The sequence below is a fragment of the Metopolophium dirhodum genome, chromosome 1 (genome assembly GCF_019925205.1).
Source record: "Metopolophium dirhodum isolate CAU chromosome 1, ASM1992520v1, whole genome shotgun sequence".
In the NCBI taxonomy this organism is placed as follows: Eukaryota; Metazoa; Arthropoda; class Insecta; order Hemiptera; family Aphididae; genus Metopolophium; species Metopolophium dirhodum.
In genome coordinates, this window is record NC_083560.1 from 27125320 (window position 1) to 27132287 (window position 6968).

The following is a 6968-nucleotide window of genomic DNA, read 5'->3' on the forward strand; positions in this document are numbered from 1 at the left end:
TTAATAATTGATTTATTATCTATGTCCACATTGGCCACATATTATCTATAGCCGCTATATCTATATTTTCTTGATATTTAAGAAGGTTTATCGGGTTTTTCCATACACATTGTCAATTTTTATTTCAATGCAATGCTCAAAATTTTTTTTTTCGATTTATTTTTTATTTTATCTTAATTTATTATGATAACTGTGGAGCGTCACCCATATTCGGTCAAATAACAAATAATCAGTCAGTTCGTGTTACATCATAGTAGCATCATAGGAGTCAATATTTCATATATTCAATTTTTTTTAATAACATAGTAATTATATCTCATTTATAAATTACAATTTGTATAAAAAAATATTTATGGCATTTTTAAGGTCAATATAAATAAAAAAAAAATGAGTGGAAATTGAATGCAATGTTCCTACTATATTGTTACAATAGCAGTTTAAAGATATTAAAAATACACAGGCACAATTTTTTTATAAGCATTTACAGTACACTGCTGTTGTATAAACAAATTAACTTTTTTTTAACTTTTAAAAAGTTAACAAAAAGTGTATTTTAACTTTTAACTTAACTGAGTTAACCAAACTTAAATTAACTTTTAACTTTTAACTTTTTGTGATTGGTGCATATTAACTCAACTTAGCTGAGTTAAAAAAAATCATTAACTTGCCCAGCCTTGTAAAAATGTATAAAGTGTTCAACTTTTATAGCAAATTATTGAAAATTGCTGTCCACTTTGTTCTGGGTATCTTCCCTAATCTTATTATTCATATCATTCTTACTTGTCACTTATCAAACCTACTTAGGTATTATACTAAGAACATATTATATAGATTGTAGATAACCACGTAAATAGGTTATAACTGAAATACCTAAATTACAAAAGCTAAATATTTTTTCTTATTACTACTTTTTTAAATACTTAAATAATTAAAAAAAGTAATCTAAAATGCTCAAAAAAAAAAAAAAACAAACAAACAAAATTGTTGGCAAACATAGTTCTTTATTTATAGTAATTTTTTCGTGATATAAAATTGGGAACAATTTTATTTTATAATTATTAATAATAATTTACCTACATACCTACAGCTATATACATAATATATCGCTAGTCTGTTGATTTCAGCCATTGCGACGTGCCAAGCCACTATTAATATTTATTGTTTAGTAATGTCACATTTTTTCGGTCAAATACGTAGATAGGTAATATCGTATTTATTATTCCACGTGCCCGACATAGGTGTATCGTACCTATATATAATATTGTTTGGTGGTGCGTGATGCATGAGCGATGAGAAAAATAATAATTATAAAACATCGCAAGTAGCATTATAGACAATTCATAGTATATCCATAGATGTACATAATATTGATATGAGCATATTGTCTGTGTGTGTGTGTTTAAATGTGTGGTTATCGATAACCCTTTAACTTCCGGCGGCGGTGGTTATAATATTCCCAAATGTATAGAAAAATATTGTAGTATTTTGTGAACGACGCTTCTCTACAAACATAACTCATAAGCATAAAATTCGGCCCGCAATACAACGGTCACCTCGACACTTCTCCACCACACCCCACAACTGAACGTCACCACAATAGAACCGCGACCTCCGCTCCTCCACCCCACGACGATAAACCCTCCACCGTATAGCACCAAGCCAACGGCAACCGGCACGGAGCGTCGGAGACGTCAGCGCGTACGGAAACCACAAACTGGCTTTTTATAAGGGCATTTGAAATAGGCAATGTCTAGGGGCCTTTGTCTTTAATCAGTAATTTCGATGCCGCCGCGCATGGAATTTGTGCCCGATAATGAAAAGCGTGATATTAAACTGGTCATTCCTCATAAATTGTAAATTGACAATATTTATTTATATTTAACCATTAGAATTAAGTTTAACATGTAAAATAATTTATATCCCAATAGCCAATATGTAGCCGCGGGTTTCTTATTAATAAAAAAAAAATAAATAATATATGTCATTAAAATGATATAAAAATACGCACAAAATGCGGTCCAAACGCTGAGCGTGGGACGTATTTTCCGGAACCGTCGAGTTGCAGGTAAACTGGCGACGGACATTTATTTTCTGGTAAACGGAAAATTGGTACGGTGATTGTGTTTTGAACAAAAGAAATGAAATAGGCGGAATATTGGTACTATAAAATATTTTATTTTCAGTGGTTCAAAAAATTAAATTAAAATAAATATATTATGTTCACAATTAATATTAATAATATAGTAAAAAAATATGCCGAAAATTAAATTAAATATATATTCATAATAGTAATATGATAGTCAAAAAATGTGTCCAAAATTAAATAATTCATAATAGTTCTAAATTAAATATAAATTCACAATAGTTTCCCTATGATATTTAAAAAAATGTCCATTATAATTTCTTTATTTACGTAACTGGTAATAGTTTCATGACGTTTATATTGAAGGGAAGCATATTTTTTATTTTTTTTTCGAGATGTTAAATTATTAGGTTGTTTATGCCGTATACTTTCAATTCGCATCGTAGATTCATCTTGTTGAATACATTGTAGAACTAACCAAAATGATGGGTTGCTTGTTCCTACAAGCTTATTAAAATAATTATTCCACCCTTCGCAATAGTTATTTGTTCTATCACCACCGTTCAATGTGACATCGAATACATTCCACAAAATTGGAGAAAACATTGGGGTACCGCTAGTACCACTGACATAGATGTCATCAAAATATTTAGCCACTAACAATAGTTCTATAGGAATTATTGTGTACAAATAAGCCATTCCACTGGATACTTCATTGAGAGGTAAAAAAGCTAAAGCATTAATCATACTGCAATTTATTCTGATATTTTTGTTATTTTTATAAACAGAACTTAGACCTAGGTGTTGAATTTTTCGTCTAATTTAAGATTGTTTTTTTCATAGTTTAAGAAACCCTGGTTTTTAACGACCGTACCAATATTCCACGTTCAAAACAACCGAACCAATTTTCTGACAATCTTATTTTCTTCCGTCTTTTATTCGACCTGTCCGTATTGTTCGTGATGTAACAGTATATTATATTATAAATGTGGGCCTGTGGGATTTAGTTTTGGACGAAAAACCGACACACACGTTCTCGGTGATAAGGGATTAAAATAATATTAATTATTATATTAATATATTGGAATGTATTTTTCATAGACACGTTATCGGTGTGTATAATATGTGCGTGTGGGTAACGAACGGTCGAAATGTTTTGCAACAATAAATTATTAAGTATATTATTTTTTATTTATTCAAATTTCGGGCAAAAAAAGGACCTGCTTGATATAATATTATGTTATAGAAGGTATATAATATTATATCGTATTCGTATGGTATATAATTTTATAATGTTATATTTTATAATCGGAACAGCTTCAACAACACTCCTTTCACTTTCTCTCTATCTCTCTTTAGAGTCAAGATGCTCGCTACGTGCGCATTGCGATCGGAGCCGCGGTCCATCGAGTATCCGGCTGCAGCGAGATCGTCGTATTATATTAGGTAGGCATATTATTAACCGGTGGGTGTGTCATTTATACATTTATACGCGTATACCAATAAAGTTCTGTGGTTATAATTATTGTAAATTTTAAAGAAAACTGTCCGAAAAGGGAAGGGTGCATTTTGGCCCAAAACGGTGACGCCCATAAATCTTGAGGAGATTGCATCTCCGATGGCACTTTCAGAACTGTGCCTACATGTGGGTATAGAATAATAAAAATAATAATAATGATTTATTATCCAGAATATAATGCGACTGCCACCAGTGGCGGTGCAGGGGTACCTAAGGCTGATAGTTGCAAGGAGCAGGTGGGTATACAATTATGTATATACCGAGAGATTCATTTAACACAGGAGTACAGGACACTCGCCTTGCTAAAAAATTATCAATGTTTTTGAAAATATTTTCGGTAATCGTGCAGTATATGCTACCTACGGCTCTATACTTCGTTGGTGTAGTATGCTACGGTTAGGTAGAACCATAAAAAGTTACTCAGTACTTAACTACCTTAAATGTTTACGAGCGTTTACTGTTTTAATCTTACTGATTAATTGAGTGCCTGCATATAAAATATTAAGTGCATGAATATAGCATGCACGAATCATACACAACATTTCAAGCAGTTAGTCGAGAGCAAGACCTGTCATTTTTCCTACTAATTTTAACCCAATTTTGTATTTATATTATAATTATTATAAATTTATAATTTATTTTAATTAATTAAATGTAATTAGATACCTAACTATTATTGTATTTATTATTATCAACACCACTAAAATATGTTACTTTTGCATTGTAATAGAATGTGTTAAAAATATTTGCTTTAAATATTTTAATGGTAACCGAAAATTATCGAAATTCCAAATGTGGCCCTCCTAAAATAATAATTGATGATCCCTGAGCCAGGTTCCCTGAACCTAACCGAGTTTTACTATGATAATTAAAACAACATAGAAATAATACGTCATTGGTCATTATAAAATATAAAAATAATAATCGCATGCACGACAATGATGACGCGGAATGAATGGCAACCAAGATTATTGTATGTCCATTATTTTTTGTATTGAGTTACCAGAGATTTCGATTTCGATTTGCATAATGAACGTCTGTTTACTTAAAGTCTCGGAAATTGCATTGCCATAAGACACTTTGTAGCAGTAATAAACCATATTTAAAATTAAAGAATAAAGAGTATTCTCGATGATTTTCGTAGAATGATGTAAATAGTGTGTCTACACTCAACACACAATGTTTTTAACTTTAGCCACATATTATTATAATATTATAGTCTACTGGCTTAATATTATATTATCTACAATATATTATGCCTATACTCTACGTTTCTGTAAACAAATACTAACCTATATTGTGACTCGAATAATGCATTATACTCTTCGAACTATAGACTGCCGAACTGTGGGCGCATAAGCTACATATATGTCATATAATTGTTATTTCGTGAAAAGAAGGTCGTCGTTCGCTGTACGTGTACAAGATAATACAATATATTTTAGGCTTTACACTCGCATAGTATGTATTGTTATAATATCACAATATACTTTCAGTCCCTATACAATAATATCGCTTTATTGTCATCTCGTATTGGCGTCATTCGGTCGGTCCAATTCTATATGGGTACCTAACGACGCGTTTGAAAAATGCTCTCCCCGAACAGTATATTATCGTGAAAGATATTCGATAAATTATTGTCTTGCAATCGGTGGCACAGCGATCTCATTTTGTACCTACGCGACAATGTGGCGTCGGAGGGCAGTTTTTTTCATTATTTGTAGAAATGAGACATACATAATACAAAATAAATACTCGACTCGACACGGTTCCATCCGTTTTGCCGCCGAATATATTGTGTGCATTATTTTCTGTTTCAGGCTTTCATGTCGATTCAATATACATCTATTATTATACCTACACTATATACTTTACTTGAACGTATTTATAATATTATTACGGTATGTGTGGTCTCCAGGTTTTGGACGATACGCGTTTTGCAAACGCTTACAGACTTCTTTAATATTTTATTATGATATATCATAATATCAATGTTTAGCCATTCCGCGTGGCGTTGCTCAGTGGACTCGCTTATGGTTATGTGAACAGTGCCTATAGGTATTATCAGGCAAATCTATGATTAATTTTGGTTGGAAAGTAGAAATTAAGACGTTTTATATAGTGCTACAAATCGAGTGGACGCTAAGCTTTAAAAGCACACAGGAACATTTTTTAATGATTATCATTTGACATTTATTATCATACTAAGCTATAAATATTTACAGAATTATTATAACCGTGCAAAACTATTTAAAAAAAAAATAACGTGGTTTAATTATTTATGTATCTATCTATCTATACTTTCCAACGTATTTCAATACTAATCTGCTATGTTTTTTACTAGGACTATAAAACATATTATATGCAATTGCATAACTCCCAAAGTCCCCTTCCTTTGATTATATATCATATTATTCTGGTATGACGTGTAATTATGCGTATCACAAATATACTCGGCTACTCGTGTCGTAAAATATTATAATTTGTAATGTTGACGATTAAGTCATTGGCTAGCGAAGTAACCAGATTTGGGACCAATGGGTGCAAAACAATTGACACTCAGCCACTCCCCACTCCCCCTCAAAAACTTTACCAAATTATGTCTGATATAATAATATTATTGTTAGACACGACAATAATTGTCGACGTAATAATCGTGACCTTTTCAAATATTATGAAATTGTGATGGCAACGGTGGTAGTGATTATATCTAACCATAGGCGTACAATAGGGGGGGTGGCTGAGGGTGACATAGCCTCCCCACCGTACATTTTTTTAGGTACATTTAGAAGCTAGAATATATTTCGTGTACCCGAAACATTATAAGTTATAGCCTCGCCCTCCTTCCCGCCGTTAAAAATGAATCACTATAATTTAGTCATAGGTTATTATATTGTACGCCGGAAAGAAAAGCTAATTTACTAATTCCCCAATATATACAATTTAATATTAAACTTTTGGTGCACGCTTGACGAAAATTCTTATCATATTATGTCACACATATCGTCTATACCTCTTATCTACCTAGTTATTCACGCTCACGAATCGCCAGGAGTGACGGTTAAACTTAATCCTAATCAAAGTTGTTAATTTATTATTAGGTCAACTGTCAGCAAAAAATAAATAAATTAAATTAAAGACATATGAAGCCTTTTTAAATAATTATGTGTTTCCGTATACCTATTATATGCAATATGCGCATGTCAATTATTATTATTATTTTGTGTATCTGACCGATACAACATACATTTACCTACCTTGATTTATTATTTCTATATGTATAATTATAATGATATTGACCGGTAACCGTCCAGAGGAGCCGTTGGGATCATATTATATTATTATCATTTAAATGTGCTGATAATA